The 21339-nt window shown below is 40.1% G+C and overlaps 1 protein-coding gene and 1 long non-coding RNA gene across 7 annotated transcripts in view; one reads left to right on the top strand and one right to left on the bottom strand.

The window, feature by feature from the left end:
• LOC120372176 overlaps positions 1–20693 on the top strand; it is a 58040-nt gene extending 37347 nt beyond the window's left edge. The window contains exons 3-4 of one of the 3 annotated variants that reach the window (XR_005584768.1): positions 422–554; positions 19745–20693. This is a non-coding gene — a long non-coding RNA (uncharacterized LOC120372176). Of the gene's footprint in view, positions 1–421; positions 555–2747; positions 3354–19744 lie in introns of those variants that run through there. The other 2 variants (XR_005584769.1, XR_005584767.1) reach the window with 2 other exon arrangements.
• Positions 1–21339, bottom strand: part of LOC120372174 (SPHK1 interactor, AKAP domain containing) — a 109093-nt gene that overhangs the window by 34315 nt on the left and 53439 nt on the right. The window lies entirely within an intron of this gene.

Here is a 21339-nt window from a genome sequence, read left to right as displayed (position 1 = left end):
CAAAAAAAATATTTTTAATATATTAGGGGGGGGGTCTTATCGCCGCCGCCCGCGCCTATACGCCGGAAAATACGGTACTGTTCTGAGAGATAAGATGTGATTTGGGCTTTTAAGTGACTGCATGTTAAGTGCTTTTGAAAATTTTACTCTAGGACTTATGGAAAAGGTGCTTTATTTCTTATTCTATTTTGGCTCTATCCCAAAACTGGATTCAATGGGAGTTTTGTGTACCCAAAAAAAAAAAAAAAAGGTCTGGCTCCTGCACTCTCTCTATGTATGTATACACATACATACATATATACATTATTACTCAAACACATTATTTTTCAACAATCCTTGTTTTTGTAATTTACCAAATGCCTGAATACTGATGTGGTGCTGCACGCAACTGACCTGAAATATCTGTTGTCTCTTGTAACAGTGACATCAGCTGCCAACCTAAAAGTACACCTCTACCAAGCATAAGGTGAAACTGTCAGTTCCATTTCATGTGGAGTGGATGGTATATATTTAGCTCTTTTATGCCTCAGTAGAAGAAGGAGAATCATGTGCAGGTATATGCATTACTTAAAGTCACAGCTTGTTTCCTTCATATTTTTTAAATTTGATAACCAAATTCATTTATTATATTTATGCCTAAAGCAGTACTGCATCCTATATATCTGAATACACTGAAAGGTGCGCATTTCATAGACACTGATTTATTACATTGCCTTATTACTGGAATTTCCTGCCATTCTGCACTTGAGTGGACTTTACAGATGTGAAGCTATAGGCAACTATTGCACAGATAAATGTTGTACCAGTGGTTATTGAAATGTATTGTAGAATTTGCTTGATTTTTGCTATTTTAACTGGCCGCAAAGTACTGCCAGAGTCTAGGAGACCCACTAAGAGTATATCTGTCCAGTTTAATGGACATGAAAGGAGAAAACTGAATCTAAAATCACTCATGGTTTTCGGCTTGCCTGATATTAATGAAATATATTAGGTGCAGTGACTTATATTGGTTGATAAGCATATGAGTGTTATCACTGTGAGACCTCAGTCATAATATAGTAAAAGGACACTGAGGTATAATTCATAATTTGAAAAAAAATGTTTTAATTGTATAGATTAGGAAAAGAGGTTGAGGTTAGGTTGGTGTTAGCTAGTACCAACCCACAAAGGGAGACTTTTATAGAAGCGGGGAAGCGCCACATCTCCAATCCTCCTCCTCCCTCCCAGAAAATCCTAAGTGCCGCTAAACAGCTGTTTGGTGATGCTTAGGGCTTTCGGGTGGGGTGGGAAGGAGCGGGGATGCGGTGTGCTCCGGAGAGGAGGTGGAGTGGGAGTGGGAAGAGGTGGGCCTGGAGTGGAGCGGGGACAGGAAGAGGCGGGTTTGGAGCATTCCCGGCAAAGTTGGCACCTGTTCTTCTCCGGGGAAGCTGCCCCTGCTGCTGCGAAGGTGCTTCCTAGCATCCTTGCCTGCAGTGGGCTGTGCCTGTGTGGGGTAAACCAGGGGCACTTCCCAACCACAGTACAGTACTGTACAGTATATAATGCCTTTTTTCTGCCCCCCAAAAATTTCCTTAGAACCTAACCCCCCACACTTACCTTAAATCTTATGGGAAAATTGGATTCGTTTAACATTGTTTCACTTAAAGTTGCATTTTTCAGGAACCTAAGTACAACATTAAGTGAGGAGTTACTGTATTTGTCACTTTTGGCAAAAAGATGTAGAGCTTCCTATGAAATAAAAATAATAATTAAAAAAAACCAGGTTGTATGTACCTTGGACTTTAACTATGTATTACCTTCCCAGCAGAGCTAAAGTCTCTCTCCAGGTGCTGTGTATTTACATTTTCACTGCCTCTAAGGACACTGTGCAGGATGTGTAACTTATTGCAGCAGAGCCAGTATCGAAACTTATAAAACATATGAAATCTGAAATTCACCTGTGCAGAAGGTCAGCATGAAACCTGTTAAGTTCCAATTAAGCCCTTAGTTAGGCTTAATTGATGCATATGACCTGCGGGCCCTCTCTATGCAGGTGATTTTCACCCATAGTACCAACCCACAAAGGGAGACTTTTATAAATATGCTTGACTGCTAATATGTAAATGTTGTCTCTAACAGAGTAAGCTGGGCCTTTAAGGGGTTAAAGTCCCAGCTCTGGCCTATGCCTGGTTCCCTCCCGCTCTCTTCCAATCACATGACTGAGAGAGCAGGTAACTAAGAGCCAGGCCCTCTGGGACATATAAAGGGCAGCCTTTCATCAGCCTAGGTGTGAAAATGTGGGGGATTGCTGAGAAAGGATCAACCCCTCCGCCCTCCCTGAACTGATGTAAGGCTCTCCACTCAGGGAGGTGAGAGAAGCACTTAGCCCCAGACCCAGGAGAAGCTGTGGAAAAGGCCTGGGAGCAGACAGAACACAGACTTTGGGAGAAAGAGCTAGTTAAGCTATCCGAGCTGGGTAGCCCCATGACTGTTTGGCTTACGGGGGGCTGATGGACTATTGAGCCTAGGGAAAAGCTGAAGGTTGTTTTGTGTTTGGAATTCTGCTTACCCTGAAAGGGGAGGTCTCTTAATGCATTTGGCCAAATAGTTAAACCCAAAATCACTCTGCCAGCCTGGAAATGCCATTGAGAAGGGGGGAAATGAAGCCTGTGACTGCATCTCCATGGTGTGGAGCGGCCAGCTGCTGCTATGCTGTCACTGGAGAACTCCTGTGCTGCTGGTAAGTAATTCTTGTGTTCATTTTAAAGGTCTTCCAACTAGTGCTTTACTCTTCTAGAAGTCCAGCATATGGAGTGGGAAGAAAGTCTACATGGGTGACAGGATTAGAGAAGTATGGGTTGGACTTTTCAGCTGTGCCCTAGCCAGGATGATGCAATTATGACACCTTTCAATGTTCAGTGAATACATTGTTTGTACCTTTTCTTGCTCATTGTGCACTATGAAGCATGGACCTTGTGGTATGCATTAATGTTATTGTAACTGTTCAGTGAAGCACTTCATGCTAAAATTATTAGTAACTGAAGACTACCCATGTATATTCTCCCCATATTCTTCCATATTGTATTGTAAGGAGAATTGCTGATTCTAGAAAGCTTATTATGATTTTTGATGTATTATTAAGTATTCTAGTGCTAACCACTAACAGTTTTATCTACTTGTAAAAGCAAATTTGTAAAGTTACGGTTGTAGGGAATATGTAATTCCATGATCACTTTAATTACTTGCAAAGTCACTTGTAAAGATTTTTAATGGAGTCAAAAATGTTTTAAAACAATCTCATATAGTGTCTCTCCTCATTCATTTTTGCCCTCAGGAATAACATTCTCCTGTGATAGCAATCTTCAGAATATTGAGCCACGTACTGATCTGGTTTTGCTAATGCAAATATGGAATAACAATGGACTTACTCCTGATCAGAATCTCCATCTGTCTTTAGGAAAGATGGTTTAAATCACCATAATTTCCCCATAGCACAATAACCAAATATAACTTCTCAAACCCTTCACTCAGTAGGATGATATAAATATACAGCTGCATGTCAGTCTCCCGTGGGAGCTGAAGTCAGCTAAAGCCAAAGGGGGGAAAAATTCACTTCATATATCTTTGAGACAGAGCAAAATGTAACCCATAGGAAATACTAAAGGAAAAGCAATATGGCAAACTTTTCCCAGAAATTTTGTTTAAGCTTTGTGTCTTTGAAAATGGTCAACTACATCTACATATTTCTGACTTCTGTGAGACTAGAATAAAATGCCTTTTTCAGCTGATTCTAACAATGCAGCCATCTGTTTTTTCTGTCTCTATGGCAGAATCAGTTGTTTTGATGGCCATCAAAATGCTGATTCACAAAGTCTCCAAACAGAAACTTGCATTTGTTTTTACTTGAAAGATTTCTGCCAATTTAAAGTAAAATTTAGATGCCAAACACTCAGGGACCTAATAGGCAGTACATGCCTTCCTGCATGGACCCCTAGGCAGTGCTGCTAACTCTTGTGATTTTTTAGAGTGATTCTTGTATTTGGTGTATTTTCTTAAAGCTCCAGTTTCTAGAGACATGTGATTACATGAGAATTTCAGCTTTCATTACAAAACAAAATTCTAGCTTTCATGATTGTGGAGAAGAGCTTTAAAATGTAACATGAGCGTACTCTTCAGGGTTAAAACTAAAAAAAACAAAAAACAAATACAAAGAACCCCAAACCTAAAAAGTATGATTTTTAAGCTAATCTCCTGATTTATTTATTTTTTTAACATTTGGGGTTGGCAATACTGACTGTACCTATATGAACAGGCATAAGGGCCTACCCATATGGATCTTACTGAGGGATTTGTGGTCTTGCTCAGTTCACCACAACCTCCAACAAAAGCAAAGCTTTCAAAATTAATGCCTTATGCCGACATTACCACATAAATAAATCTAGGAATATGATTGAAACAGTTGCTCAGTATTGCCAAACTCAAGAGAGAAAAAATGAGTTTTGCCACCCCCACCCCAAAAAAATTAAAAAAAAAAAAACACACTAAAAACCATTATCTGAATCTTTTGGCTTTACAACTCCTCTCTACTGTAGTAGTAGTACTAGGGGTGTGTGTGTGTGTGTGTGTGTGAGAGAGAGAGAGAGAGAGAGAGAATGAATTTCAGGTTGAAAAGTTGACTTTTAATGCACAAAAAAATGCATGAATCTTCCTGGCTGCTCCCCCAACTCCCCTTACCCTCTCCTTATCCCTGAAAAGGGGGAACTGTCATTCATTACCTATTACTGTCTTGACCCAACAGCAATATGTCTCAGCCTACTACTGCCTCAGGACCCTCTTTGTGCTCTAGGGCCATACTTGAAGTCAGGGCTGATCTGCTTCCTTAGCCCTAAGGCTCTTGTACAGAGCTCTGCCCATGTACTGAAAACTAAGGGACTGGAGGAGCTTCTTCCATTATCACTAGAGCTCCTCCTACAGGTGCCAAAATCCCATGACTCATTATCAGTTAATTAGAGTTGGCAACATTGCTTTCCCCTGGCTGCTCAGAGGGGACTCCCTGTATCTACCACTACCCCCAGGCTGGGGGAGATGCCATTCTGTCCCCTCCATCTTCCACCCCTCAGCCTCCCTCCTGCTCTCCACATCTCTCTGCATCCCATTCCCTTGCAAATTCTAAATCTGCCTCCTGCTCACCCTCATTCTCCCCATCTGCTTTTCACAGCGTCTCTGTTGCTCCTCTCAGTCCCTGGGTCCTGACTAGCCCTCCTCCCCATGATAGAGTGGCAGCCATTTTGCCTGTGGGATTGATGGTTTCAATCTCAGTGAAAACAGTGGGATGTGGCAGCCAACTTTATCAAGGGCAGCCTCACTTCCACATGCAGATAGATAGTAAGGGAATGGTGGCCTTGCTGGCTTCAGCCCCACTGACAGTAATAGGAGATGGTGACAATTTTGAATAAGGGAAACCTGGTGAGTTATCAGCCTTTCATCGTGTTTTCATGAGACGGGTAAAAAATACTCCAAAAATCATAAGTCATAATAATAAAATCAGAACTGGCAGTACTGGTTACTCATTATTTCTGTGCCCAACAGCACCAGTCAGGGCTCCACTGTGGGTCAATGAGGCTGTGTGTCTCAGTCCATTCCTGTTCTAGAAGTTGCAGGATTGGAGCCCTAGCAAATTGAGGCTTGACTCAAAGCCCATTGATTTAAATTGGAGTGATTTCAAAGGGAGCCTTTCTAATTCAATGAGCTTTGGATGGATCATACCCACAGCAACTGCAAGAAACAACTTATTATTTTATGTACATCTGGCTAGCATTATAGAAGTAAAATGCTATCTAGGTCAGGCATGGACAGTCAAACACTGTTTTTTATTAAAATAATGCAGTCAGGAATGAAGACAAGAAAATTCTTACAGAAAACAACAATTGAAACCAAATGTACTATTCATTTGATTAGCACCAACTGACCTATCTCCATATCTCCACTCTTTCATGGGATGCTTCTGATAAGCTTTCAGTATTTAATTTTGTTTCTCCTTTTATTATTTCTGACTTATTACTGAAACTTGGTTATCATGTTAATATAATTCTTTATAAAAGCTTATGTCTATATTACCCATTTCTGTTCAAATGACTCAATTGCGGGCCCTTCTACCTACTGACTTTCTTCTGTAACCATTTAAATGTCAAGTGCAGTCTCTGAACACTAAATAATTTATCTATGATGTTTAACAAAACCAGTACATCTCATTCCAGGGCCTCTCTCAATATGATGATGGCTGAACTAAACCAATGCTGGTGCAAAAGACGATGCGACCACTTAACTTTAACATTAATTTTATCTCCAAACATCTTCCTCTTCCTAGTTATACAGAGGCTTACACTGAAAAAAGGGCCAGACTGTTGCCATGGAAAAACCCCATGTGCTGGAAACTTTTTTGTCTTCCTCTGATTGTTTCATAGCATGTTGGGGTCACAGAGGAGCTGGTTTCTCCACAGAATGAGCAGGAATAAGTTTAGATTTGATATCTGTTGAGGGTCCTCTTGGCTCCCCTGATCTCTATAGCACTATGGTTCCCCCCTCATCCTACAGCACAAACATTAAGACTCTTGGCAGATGTGATCTACAATAATTTAACCATCCAGGGGACTTCATGTAAATGTGTCCAAAGTTTAAAAAGCTTCCATATGGCTGAAAAAACAGTGGGAAGATTTTGTGGACATTTTTGAAACTTCCCTCTTTGAGTTCAATTATATTATGAAAATGTCATAGATTCTGACCCGTCAATGATTATGTAGTGCTGCTCTAAACTATTATAAGCAAACTATAATTTACTACAAAGAATAAAAACATTAGCAACAGTCATGGAGAGGCAAAGGAAGTTCATTAAAATATAAGTATTTAAATCCATCCCCCTTATCTATTCATGCTAAATAGTTTTACAGTGCACTAATGGCATTTTTAGAACTCCAAAGAATGACGGAATAAATGTTAAGCCTAATTTTATTCAAATGATTTCACTAAACAAAGATGTCAAGAGAAAACATTCCATCACACTGGCAGGCAGGGATGTTGAATAACCTCAAGCTCCAACTCTTTTGGTTCTCCAGAGTGCATGAGTAAGTGGTAACAAAGCATAAGCACATACTTCAGCTAGATGGAAACACGAGGTGCTGCATTATATTTGTGCCTTTGGATCCAAAGTTGAAGTGTGACTATCTCAGAAAAGTTACTTTTTTAAAATCAAAGCAAACAAGAGTCTCAGTCGCACTTCTGCTATATAGTAGTACTTCTCAGTGTTGTTCATGCAATTACAAGTACACTTTAGACTTCCAGAACTGATACTCCAAGCTGCTTCTCCTTCCTAACATAACCCTGATGTGCATCTCCTATTCAATTTTGTATTCTCTCACTCACTGCGGAGTTGGGATGCTCGGAAGCCTTGGCCACTGAGCTTAGAAGTAGGGCTAACAAGCAATTAAAAAAATTAATCGCATGATTAAATGATAGAATAATATTTATTTAAATATTTTGGGTGTTTTCTACATTTTCAAATATATTGATTTCAATTACAACACAGAATACAAACTGTACAGTGCTCACTTAATATTTATTTTTATTACAAAGATTTGCACTGTAAAAAACCAAAAGAAATCGTATTTTTTCAATTAATCTAATACAAGTACTGTTATGCAATCTCTTTATAATGAAAGTTGAACTTACAAATGTAGAATTATGTACAAAAAAACCCTGCATTCAAAAATAAAACAATGTAAAACTTTAGCGCCTACATGTCCACTCAGTCCTACTTCTTGTTCAGCCAATTGCTCAGACAAACAAGTTTGTTTACATTTGCAGAAGATAATGATGCCCGCTTCTTGTTTACAATGTCACCTGAAAATGAGAACAGGCGTTTGCATGGCACTGTTATAGCTGGCGTTGCAAGATATTTACATGCCAGATGAGCTAAAGATTAATATGTCCCTTCATGCTTCAACTACCATTCCAGAGGACATGCATCCATGCTGATGACAGGTTCTGCTCGATAACGATACAAAGCAGTGCGGACTGATGCATGTTCATTTTCATCATCTGAGTCAGATGCCACCAGCAGAAGGTTGATTTTCTTTTTTGGTGGTTCAGGTTCTGTAGTTTCTGCATCAGAGTGTTGCTCTTTTAAGACTTCTGAAAGCATGCTCCACACTCCATCACTCTCAGATTTTGGAAGGCACTTCAGATTCTTAAACCTTGGGTCGAGTGCTGTAGCTATCTTTAGAAATCTCATATTGGTACCTTCTTTGCGTTTTATCAAATCTGCAGCACTGAACATGTGCTAAGTGATTATCTGAGAGTACTATAACATGAAATATATGGCAGAATGCTGGTAAAATAGAGCCGGAGACATACAATTCTCCCCGAAGGAGTTCAGTCCCAAATTTAATTAACACATTTTTTTAACGAGCAGCATCAGCATGGAAGCATGTCCTCTGGAATGATGGCCGAAGTATGAAGAGGCATATGAATCTTTAGCGCATCTGGCACGTAAATATCTTGTGATGACAGCTACACCAGTGCCATGCGAATGCCTGTTTTCACTTTCAGGTGACATTGTAATTAAGAAGTGGGCAGCATTATCTCCCGTAAATGTAAACAAACTTGTTTCTTTTAGCGATGAGCTGAACAAGATGTAGGACTGAGTGGACGTGTAGGCTCTAAAGTTTTACATTGTTTTATTTTTGAGTGTGGTTATGTAACAAAAAATACTACATTTGTAAGTTGCACTTTCATGATAAAGAGATTGCACTACTGTACTTGTATCAGGTGAATTGAAAAATACTATTTCTTTTGTTTATCATTTTTACAGTGCAATTATTTGTAATAAAAATAATATTAAGTGAGCACTGTACACTCTTTCTATTCTGTGTTGTAGTTGAAATCAATATATCTGAAAATGTAGAAAACATCCAAAAATATTTAATACATTTCAATTGGCATTCTATTGTTTAACTGTGCGATTAATCACAATTAATTTTTTTAATCACGATTAATTTTTTTGAGTTAATCGTGTGAGTTAACTGCGATTAATCAACAGCCCTATGTAGAAGTCTTTGTTGTGGGCTACACCATGTAGAAATGAATGGGAAATGGTAGTTGCAGTAGACTACGCTGGTACAATTCCCTAAAGGTTGAGAACCAATATTCCAGAGTATAATGTGGCAGTATGGGGACCACTGATGGCTTCCTGACAGTAATGGTTTATATTCTATTTTCTTAATTTTTAGGGTGACACAGATTTGGAATAAGAGAATACAATGTGTAGGTGGCACCACAACATCTTTTCCTCCAGGAAAACCAAACAACAACATTTAACTCTTCAACTCACTCCTACAAGAATACAAATAAATAGATTTATCAGCTGCAGCTTTTCAGGGTCATATGCTGGGATTTCCAGTTAAGAGGGAAGAGCTGAAAAAACAGGGAAGGAGCATCAACACTATTATGGGGCTACTGTGAGGCAAATTATTCAGCTTCCTACTCCAGGGAAAAGGGGCTGCAGGACTGGGTCCTATGCATGCTTTGTTTAGGACAAGTCCTCTTTTTAAAGAAAATAAGAGATTGGCTAGAGTGTGAGCCTTGAATGGCAAGTGTATAAAAACAGACGGGCTCCTTTCTCTGCGGGAATGGAGGCAGAAACCTAAAAAGGAAAAACCCTGGGAAACCTGGAGTCTGAGGGCTTTGTCTGGGCTCATTGTAAGATAAATGTTCACTATTACATACAAACAAGAATAAGGGTGCAAAATCAAGCACCCAAACATTGGGAAAGCAGAATTAAGGTCCCTCACCCCAGCCTGTCCCTGGCTCTTCCTCATTCCTCTGCGCTGAGGCCAGGCTGCTTACTCCTGGGCACAAGAAGGGGGGTATAGGAGAAACTGTCTCCCTATGCAATTGCCTGGAAAAGTCCTACTCTGCCCTAGGCTTTGGAACCCTGCTGAGCACAGATGGATTCTTTGGAGAATTTAGTAACAAACTTCTGCTGAGCATGTGCAAGCAGTGACTATTTCCAGAGGCCTATATCTTGGCCAGATTTCAGTGGATTTGCAAAGGAATGGAAAAAGGCACTTCTCTGATCCCATACATTTGTCTGAAAATGAAATCATGAATCACCAGCACTCCAATGCTCATAGAACTTGTTGCTCAGCTGTATTAGAAAGATTCATCAATTCAAGTTAATTTGACATCTTAAATATATGCTCGCAAAACCCTAAATGCCACTGCATAATTAGGAGGTGAGGCATGGATGCACTTTGAAATTAATTTTTTTTCTTTATCTGCAGTTCCCATTACTTAGATTTATTTTTGCGCTGCTATAGCAAAAGCCTGAAATTATTAGGCCAAGACCATGGTGTTTACATGAGGTAATATATTAATTGAATTCATATTTAGCTGGAAGGAAGCGTATCTTCTTATTAATCTCGTATTGAAGTTTTCAAAACAAAGCACTTTTCAAGCACCTCTCTTGGTAGACAGTGATAGCTTCTTAATAAGATAAGCACGAGAAGTAGCTGAACTAGAAGATACTGTATACATATAATACAGTCATAAAGCAGACAACGCGTGGATAGTAGTAATGAATCTCATGTGTAAAATGACAAAAACAGTACTTTGCATATGCAAGATCTGTAGATGTTTAAAAGCTGGCCAGACCAAACAGGGCAAGATTTTGTATCAAGCTATGCATGTCCAGCTTCAAGCAGAGGCTGTGTTGCTGACATCTGAGGCCAGGATCCATACTGTAAACATTTAAGCGGTTGGGGCAGAGGACTGCCCTGCACTAGTACAGCAAGAGGGATTAGATTCTCCAGGAAGTACTTTATGATTTTAGCACTTATGGTTTCAGGAAAGCAGTCTACATCTCTGTATTCCCGGCAAACTGAGTTCATTCATTTTCCCCACCCGAAAACTTTACATTTCATGATACCTAGCCCTTAAATATTTTTTCAGCCACAGATTTCAAGATGCTTTACAAAGAATGGTACCAGGCTCATTTTACAGAGGAGGGAATTGAAGCGCAGAAGTGAAATTACTTGCCTAATGTCCCACAGGTTGTCAGTATGAAAGCCAAAAAGAGAACTTGAGTCTACTAACTCCTAAGCCATTGCCCTATCCACTGGACAGAACCACTAGATACTGTTCTGTAGCATTCCTCTGTCAATTGTAAACTAGATTGGGGTAATGAGCCAGCCAAAGCAATACAAATCATGATGGTTAGCTGGACACTATCTGGTAGATAGAGGACTGATTATAACTGACAGTATTGAAAGGGCGGCGATGAGAGTGGGCAGCCTACCCTAGTATTTAGAGAATAGATTGGGAGAACCAGGAGTTGTGGCTTCTGTTCCTAACTCTGCCAGTGACTTGCTGAGTGACCTCTGGGCGTCACTTCCCTGTCTGTAAAATGGGAATGATAATAGCCAGCTTTGTAGAATATGCTGATTCTTGACTGAAGGGTGCTATATTTGTTCTGAGTACCATTGTTATATGCACCTTTAGTTTAAAGAGGAAGAAAAGCCCAGTTTTCTACCACTCTGAAATACTGCATTGGTTTATTTGAGGCACAGTCATGGGGAGAAGTTCTGCTGCTGGGTTTTTCTGCAGAGAGGCTGCTAGGTTTCAACAGTAACATCTTCTTCCCCATTGTCCCACGTATACTGTATCTAAACCTCTTATCGGACATGTGTACACATGTTTGATTACAGACTGTCACCAGACAGAAGCTTATTTTTGGAGCCAATAGATCACTGAAGTACAGAACCAGAACAGAGTAACAGAATCGATGTCTGTGTCATTACATCTGGCTCCCCCCGCTGTCAGAGTTTGATAATTAACACACTGCTCTCCCCCATTCAATTCTTCCTTTTCAAGGGATGATCTTTTTAACTTAATTTCTTATGAATGTCTTCATGCTGAGGAGGTGAGGCTTGTGACATTTCAGCAGGCTGGTATAAAGAAAAAGTACATTTCCTGGTGGTGTTTTGAGACAGACCTTGATTGTACCCGACATAAATTGCCAACTCAAATATATTCAGTGTAAAAGGAAATCTTTTGGGGAGTTTTCACCTGATCTTCTTGATTAATAATGTTTGCTTTTCCCATATTTCCATGTGGTTCCATCTCAGCAGTAGCACTGGATAGTATTCAAAGCATGAAGCTGGGTTCTGTTTCCTGCTCTACTACTTATTTGCTGAGCCATCTTGTGGCGTGTGTGTGTGTGTGTGTGTGTGTGTAAATCACATAATTTCAATGTGCCTCAGTGTTCCCATCTGTACCTAGAGATAATGCCTCCCTGCTTCACCAGTTGTTATGAAGATTAACACAGTAATCTTTGTAAAGTGCTTGGAGATTCTTGGCAGAAGGCAACTCAGAAAGGGAAAAATTATTTGCCTTTAGATGTAGCATCTTTTGTCATAATCTTAATTTATGATTATGATTTAGGCTGATTTTCCTGACATTGATTCTCTTCACTCCCATTAATGTCATTAACAGTTATGACTATGTATTGATGACAGTAGCATTATAGGGCCCAACTCCACTAAGCACCCCTGCTCACCCCACACATGACAGAACTTGTTCCTTAATAGTTAATGATTAAAGGAGATGTGAAACTGAGTGTAGCAAGTGAGGTATTTGGAATAGCATGTTATTTACACAGAATAAAAATGACTTGCTTTTGGAAGGTATTTGAACTAATTATCCATACAACTTTAAATGTAGTGCTGCTTGTGTTTAACCTCCATACTTGCCAGCATGCCTTTGGCAGAGAAACCAGCTGTAAAATGTAGAAATGAGAACATTGGGCAGAAGGTGTTTGATTTGCTAAAGAAGTGGATGCAGGATGAGATAAGTGCAAATATGAAGAAGGCTTTTGCCTTATCCATTGGGAGAAGTCATCGGGGAGAGAAGAGAGATGTGTGTCAATAGCTTGGAGGTCAGGGTGCTCACTGGGGATGTGAGAGACCCAGGTTCATGTTCCTACACTGCCTGATTCAGATCATGGACTTGCTCATGTGAGCACCCTAACCACCATGCAACTGACTATCCTTTCTTGCCTGGCTTTTCACCAATTTTGCAAAGGCCATAGTCTCATTTCAATGTGGAACAAAAAAATAATTCTGAAACCTCAATTTTTCACATAGTGGAATTCTTGCTTTTTGGCCATCTCTATGTCTAGTACATATTTGTAGTGGGTACCTCTCTGGCCTTACTTAGCTCTCACTTGTACTAATGTAAATCATGAGCATCTCCACTGTAGTCAATGGAAGAAGAACAGGAGTACTTGTGGCACCTTAGAGACTAACACATTTATTTCAGCATGAGCTTTCGTGAGCCACAAGTACTCCTGTTCTTTTTGCGGATACAGACTAACACGGCTGCTACTCTGAAACATGTAGTCAATGGAGTTCACTAGTTTGCATGAAGGCTCCACTATCAACAGGAGAATTCAGTGTTGGCCTCAAAGTCCAAGCAATATCAGCAAAGATGCAGAGCCCTGTGGGGACACAGCAACTTCTAGGCTAGCCTGATCCTTCCTTTTCTCCAGTCTTGTGGATAGCTGAGGAGAAAGTGACAATTGCCCTCTTCTGGGAGTGAGAGTGGAAGGTAATTAGACACTCACTTTCCCTCTCCTCTGCCTCAATCTTTGTTAGTTTGGGGCCACATAAATAATCTGTTAGCCCCGTCAGGTTCTCAAATAACCAGGCTGGTCTCATTCTCGTCAGTGTGCATGTATAACTCATTAATGTCAATGGACCGATCTTATTTCTCTGCCTCTCATCTGATAAACAGTCAGATTCATCTTGAGATGGGCAATTACTACTTGAATAATATCCTTTTGGTTTGGGCCAGGAGTGGAAAGGGGTTTTTGTTTGGTTTTTTTTTCTGATGTAAAAACAATACTTAGTGCTGTGTATCTTCAAGGTGAAACACAAACATGAACTAACTAATCCTCACGGTAGCCTGTGGGATAGGTATTATCTCCTTTGTACAAATGGGGAAACAGAGGTTAAGCACTGAGATTAGAACTAATGGTTTCCTGGCATCCTGTGCTGTACTCACATTCTTGTGACAGAGGACTATTGCAAGGACAATAGATACAGGGAGCAAAAGAACAGTAATGAGCATTCTCTTTTCTTCATTTTGTATTTATCTTTTCACTTAACTTCACTTAAAACATAGCAACTATAGAAAAATAAACATCCCCACTGCGAAGAGAATAGCTCCCTCCTTCAGACACTTGTATGGAGCTTGATCGGAGTGCTGTACAGTACAGGCCATTTACCCCTGTAATTTAGTAACTCACTGAAACATGATTCTGTATTGTTAACAACCCCTTTCAAATTAATGCAAAATGTTTGGGTAAGGTTTGCAGTTCAGTGGCTTTTTAAAAATTCTCTGCCCTCCCCCCAATTTCCTATAACATGTACAGCTTTTGCACACCTCAATAGTTGAGATATCCAAAATGAACCACCACTTCTAACAACAGGGACTGAACCTGAAAGCACAAACCTCTACCATTTGAATTCAAGGAGTATCTTATTAGTTGGGAGCAGCTGCTGATGGCCATCCTCTGCATCAGCTACAGGGGAGCTGGACATATGTGGCCAGTATGCAACATAGTTACCACTTTTGTGTTCTTAATGTGGTATGTGTTGACTGAATGGGCTACATAGCCCAAAACAACCCACTCACCTGATAACTGTAAACACTCAGCCAATCAGAAGAGGGTTGTCAGTTTGAATATTTGCTCTCTGCAATCCATCAATAGGAATGTGGAATAGCCTCTCTCCCTGAAGGGAGATGGGGGAGGGTCTGCATATAGTGTTCAGGAAGCTCATTTACTTGAGATCCCCTCCCCGCACCCCATGTAGCTCCACAAGTGCTGCCAATAGAGCAGATGAAGGTTTCAGCAGCTCCACTTGCAAACTGTAGCTGACTGTCACCAGGAGCAATCAGCCCAGAGCACTAGGGTGACTAGATGTCCCGATTTTATAGGGACAACCCCGATTGTTGAATCTTTTTCTTATATAGGCTCCCATTACCCCCCACCCCTTGTCCCGATTTTTCACAGTTGCTGTCTAGTCACCCTACAGAGCACAGACAACTTCCATGACCTCCAGAGTCTTCTGATTCCCTACAGTTCATGTGAACTGGGCCCAGGATATGGCTTTCAATGGCTGCTTTCTTCCCCACAAACTTAAATCCCTTCAAAACATGTGTTTATGATACTAAGAGGGCTTAGTGCACTTTGGCAAGAGCTGATGAAAAAATACATCTGAAATTTGGTCCCAATTATATTTTAGAAGGTCCATAACTCAGATAGCTTGGTGGGTTTATACATTTTGTTAAAGACTGCCCTTATTTTAGTGGCATGGCTGCATCTGTGAATCAGCCAAAGTCCTCACTCCATATTTCACAGCTTCAGCGACAGCTGTGACTGTTTTCTTCTCATTAAGGCTTATTCCTTTTGGTTTTGATGTAATTAATTGTCACTTATGATTTATACTTAAAGAAAATATGCCAATAAATATTTATGCCATGTGTGCCATCTGCTCCTCTTTGCTGTCCTGTATATAAAATATGTTAATAATTAGTTTAACTCATTTCTATTCACCTCATGCTGTAATTTATGTTATAGTGAGCCCTGGGGTTATGATAGCAGCAAATTATCATAGACCTGAGCAAGAGATTTGTTTTGGAAGTAACATCACGGTTCCCATTTCTTAAGGAACTAGATCTTGGTGCTTTATGAAAGTGACATCTTAAGATCCTGAGGGGGACACTGGCTGCACTGCTACACATAAACCTCCCAGATCTATGGAGCAGTATTTATAGCATTGCCAGATGTAGGCCACATGCCCAATTCTTCCACTGATAGATATGCAAGAACTACTATTATTTTTACTGTGTAGTAAGTTATGTGGGTGGATCCCTGGGGATAAGAGAAGATGGCAGCTCCAGGAGGAAGCACTGGTTAGAAAGTGCTGACAAACAAATGTTTAGCAAGTGTACAAAGACATATAAAGACAGCAGTTAAATACGATGGTAGTTCCTTATGAAAGCAAATCCATGCAAGATCAGTACATAAAGGAAGATGATCTTGACTCATAGACTTTAAGGTCAGAAGGGACTATCATGATCATCTAGTCTGACCTCCTGCACATTGCAGGCCACTGAACCTCACCCACCCACTCCTGTATTAGACCTGTAACCTCTGGCTGAGTGACTAAAGTCCCCAAATCATGATTTGAAGACTTCAAGTTACAGAGAATCTGCCATTTACACTAGTTTATACCTGCAAGTGACCTGTGTCCCATGCTGCAGAAGAAGGGGAAAACTCCAGGGTCTCTGCCAATCTGACCAGGAAGAAAATTCCTTCCTGATCCCAACTATGGTGATCAGTTAGACCCCGAGCATGTGGGCAAGATCCACCAGCCAGACATCTGGGAAAGAATTCTCTGTAGTAACTTGGAGCCCATCCCATCTAGTGTCCCGTCACCAGTGATTGGAGATATTTGCTGCTAGCAGTCATAGATTCACTACATGCCATTGTAGGCAGTCTCATCATACTATCCCCTCCATAAACTTATCAAGCTCAGTCTTGAAGCCAGTTAGGTTTTTTTCCGCCCTCTGCTTCCCTTGGAAGTCTGTTCCAGAACTTCACTCCTCTGATGGTTAGAAACCTTTGTCTAATTTCAAGCCTAAACTTGTTGATGGCCAGTTTATATCCATTTATTTTTGTATCCACATTGGTGCTTAACTTAAATAACTCCTCTTCCTCCCTGGTATTTATCTTTCTGGAATTTACAGAGAGCAATCATAGCTCCCCTCAGCCTTCTTTTGGCTAGGCTAAACAAGCCAAACGCTTTGAGTCTTTTCTCATAAAGTAGTTTTTCCATTTCTTGTAGCCCTTCTGTGCATCTGTTCCAGTTTGAATCAATCTTTCTCAAACTTGGGAGACCAGAATTGCACTCAGTATTCCAGATGAGGTCTTTACCAGTGTTTTGTATAATGGTATTAACACTTCCGTTTGTGCTGAAGATGTTGTTCCATATACTTTCAACACAAAGTATAACTGGACCATGGGTAAAGAAACTCCAGAAATTTCAGTGAATCACTTAATTCTCATACAGCAAGTGATTCACTGGAATATCTGGTGTTTCTTTACACACCTGAAATTATATACACACATGATGATGTACTATATATATAAACATTTTTTCAGCATCACTATTGGAGGGGTGTATTACTTCCGTTCCTAATAGCAAAAACTTGGACGAATTGAAAATTCACTCCCAAAAGAGTATTGCTAAACCGTTTAAACTGCCTACACCATCATGTCGTCTGTGTATTCAGTATATGTTGCAGAAAAACGGTTTCAGGAATGGTTACATTTTTAAACATTGTACTGAAACTGTTCCCAGGTATCTGAGTGACCTGTCGGACCATATGGTCTCTGAGGGAGCTATAAATACACTTAAAATTACCTTTAAAAGATCAGAGGAATCAGTGAGGAGGAATGATGGGATGGAATGGTCCTATCTTCCCACACCCATCATAGAGGAGTGAACCCTCACCTTGCACCCTATTTAAGAGTGGCATGCTCCCTGGGCAATCTAGGAGGTAATTTGCTTCCCAGAGCTTCTACTGAGACAGCATGACAACATCCTCCAAGACAGGCCTGTGGTTTTATGCCACAACTCAGCTGTTGATTCCTATTCCTTGTCAAGATATAATTAAGGTATTGTCAAACTGAATAGTAAGATAGGGCTTAGGACTAAAAATACCCCTAGTAATTACGGCTTAGGTCTGGAAAACGAAGGCTGGATTTCATTTTGTGAAAGATATAATGCTCTTCTGTAAGATGCTCAAATAACCATGGGAGTGAAAGGTAAACTAAACACACTCTCCTAATTCCCGGTCTAGATGCCAAATTGTAGGAGTAAAGCTGTACAAGTGCATAACATTTAGGGCTTCCTAAACAGAGCTGCATACTCTACAAATACTCAAAGTGGAATTTTCCCATTTTACCAAACTGTTAATTTTCATTTAAAAATACCACAAGAAAATGGCTTCTTTAGCTATGAACAATATAGATTACACACATGGATTTTTCTGAATGCATCCATATCTTTTACCATTCACATGTGTCTATGTACATACCTGAAATTATATACACACATGATGATGTAGTATACATAAACATTTTTTCAGCATCACTATTGGAGGGGGTGTACTACTTCCATTCCTAATAGCAAAAACTTGGATGAATTGAAAATTCACTCCCAAAAGAGTACTGCTAAACCGTTTAAACTGCCTACACCATCATGTAGTCTGTATTCAGTATATGTTGCAGAAAAACTGTTTCAGGAATGGTTACATTTTTAAATATTGTACTGAAACTGTTCCCACAACCAGCCACCTATAAAGCCAGGTATCTGTGACCTGCCTACCATATAGGTCCCTGAAGGAGCCATAAATACACTTAAAATTACCTTAAAAAGAGCTTTGCTATACATTGTGTCATGACTTTAAAGTCTGTTACCTCTTTTTTTTCCAGGTTTAGAAATGCGTACTGGGGGATGTTGGGGGATTAGAGGGACACTGGGAAATGCTTCCAACCCCTCTTTCCCAATGGTATACAGCTTCTGTTTCTAGTCCTGCAGGGCCAGAAAATACCTGACTTTAAATATACAATGTTTTATGTATAGAAAAGCAGTCCCTGGTCCAGGGCTTAATTTTACCTATACTGGAATCTTCTCACCCACCATTGGAAAAACACACTGGCCTATACTTGGGAAGAGAAGGGGAATGTTTCTCTGGCAAGACAATTTAACGAATAAATAAACAGTAGCTGTAGAAAGCCTCATTACGTCGCGTGGGAAAATCGTGTGATTTATGCAGCTTATGATAAATGAGCACTGATTAATCCTTTGCACAATAGCATCATATATCTTGTTTAGACCTCCACCTCCCTCTGTTTTTAAAAACATATTTAGAAATAATGTGGAGAGTTCTTAGAAATACTGTTGAGATTCTTCTGTGTCCCTTTGGTAGTAAAGCCCTTAGATTCAGGAATCTAACTGTACAGGCCTTGAAGGTAGGAGAAAAATTCCAACTAATGGTTTAGAAGCCTCCAATAAGTTTCCTAAAATGTCTTTCCTCTACATAATGTTATGATATTAAGGTCCTATGTTTCAGGAGCTTCCAGGCTAGAAGCAGCTTGCTTCCTTATTAAAGATATAACAAACCAATTGCAGGTTCAGCACAGAAAATTATCCATCCCAGGTCTGCAGTCAGTGTAATTTAAGTGGTGGAGGCAGGACAGGGAGGGTTTGTTTGGAAGCTGTTCCAAGGTTGGTAATATTAGATGTAGTCTTGCAGAGGAAGATGGTAGAGTGGTCAAAGGTGTTTTGACAAATGCCCTTTATCAGATGGATATAACCACCACACAGAGGGAAAGAGGTGTGTGGTTAAACAGAGCTCATTAATCTTTTCAAGTCAGCAACATTATAGACATTCTCATTAAAGTTCAGTATATTTTTATAGTATTGTGAGCTGCTCATTCACAAGATGCACCCAATGAATCCATATATTTTATTCTATGATGGCTTTTGATTAGATCTTCATTTCTTGCGCAAAAAAAAAAGGCTCTGTAATTAGTTACATTTTCTAATTTACACTGCTAAAATTCAACATTATTCAACAGGGAGCCTGCCTTAGCCCCACTGTGCCAAGGGGCTGGCAATCCCGTGGGCCGGACTGAAAGCCCTGATGGGCTGGATCCAGCCCGCAGACTGTTTTCTATGAACTGCCACTACATCCTATTCTACAGGACCGCAGCAATGGACTTTAGCATGGAGTTATGTGAGGTAATTTAAGTCCATTGGTTGTCTAGCTGCCAGCTGAAGGAAAAGTCGCCATATAACCAGAGAATGGACAGCAGTGATTTACTTCTAGCTGTGATTCTTGTAAACACCAACCACTGTAGATGAACATAGTGAACAGATTCTCCAATGGCTATCTACACACCTTGCTTGCTCACAGATGTTTCGACCACTCATATAAGGTTCAAGTTAGGCAAGCCTGGATTTAGACAGGCAGCCTGCAGGGTTCCATTTATTTTGCAATTGCATAAGCCTCCTACACAAATTTTCAAAGCAAATGATGGCTTGATGGAAACAAGCTTAAACAAGGGTACCTGGTACAGAGTACTCTAGGAATCAGCAGACCTCCTAGTGTTTACAACACTGGTCCACACAAGAGTTTGCGACCTCTCATATAGAGTAAGGAAGAAAAACCTGTGTGTGAAAGTTTTGAGGTGGATCTGCGTCATAGTGATGGTCAGTTTATGGGTGGAAGCAGATTAATGAAGCAGGTGAAAGAGCCTTTGAAACCCTGAGAGAACCTTTGAATCTATGTTCAAAACAGACATAAGCCATAAAGAAAGGAGTATTCGACATTGTCTTTTGATCTTAGAAGGCCATTCAGATTATGAACAATCCTAAATGCCTAGAACCAAAAGGAAGCTCCAGCAGCATGTTATGTAGTGTGGTCTGCTAAAGAGATCACATTGCAGAAGGGGGCCACTGTATATTTGTGAATGAATCCTTGAACAGTTCATTCCCTGGTGCCCTTGGCCTAAATAAAGTAAATACACAAACAGTCCAGGTGCGTCAACAGCATTGTCTCATATCACAATTCAGTCAGTTGGTTGAGAGTGAACCAGTTTCTACATAGGGAAGATGTACATTTCTGCTTTAAATAATCTAGATGTGTGGTGTGTTGCATAAAGTTTTATAGATGCAGTGTACGAAGGCTTCTGGAGCAGACGATCTCACTTGGGTTCTGTAGCTGAAGCTCCAAAATGCCAGCTTCTTATTTATATAACCTTTTGATATGTATCTCTTTTCCATGCAGCATTAGACACAATTCTCTGGAACAGTTCTTGGTAAAGTCACTTTTCAATTACACTAATTACATATTTAATTACTATATTAGAATTGAAAATACATATTGCTACATTAGCAATAACTATATTGGGTGTCTGAGCCTGAGAAATGCTGGGCATCTGCTACTCCTATTACACTCGGTCAGGATTGTGAGTGCTTGGATTTGAAGCACATATCTAGTCAAGGAGAAACGTAAGTTGTAATTTCAAATCTTTAGATTGCGGACGAGATTCTTATGTAAGCAGAGTCAGGATGAGCCCTACCCTGACATCTGGTGGTACATTATGAGGAGTGGGCAAAGGAATTTTAGGAATGTGCATTTGCATTGGTAAACCCACTCCACTTAGCATAA

This window comes from Mauremys reevesii, linkage group 9 (genome assembly GCF_016161935.1).
Source record: "Mauremys reevesii isolate NIE-2019 linkage group 9, ASM1616193v1, whole genome shotgun sequence".
In the NCBI taxonomy this organism is placed as follows: Eukaryota; Metazoa; Chordata; order Testudines; family Geoemydidae; genus Mauremys; species Mauremys reevesii.
This window is presented reverse-complemented; position numbering and strand designations above follow the sequence as displayed.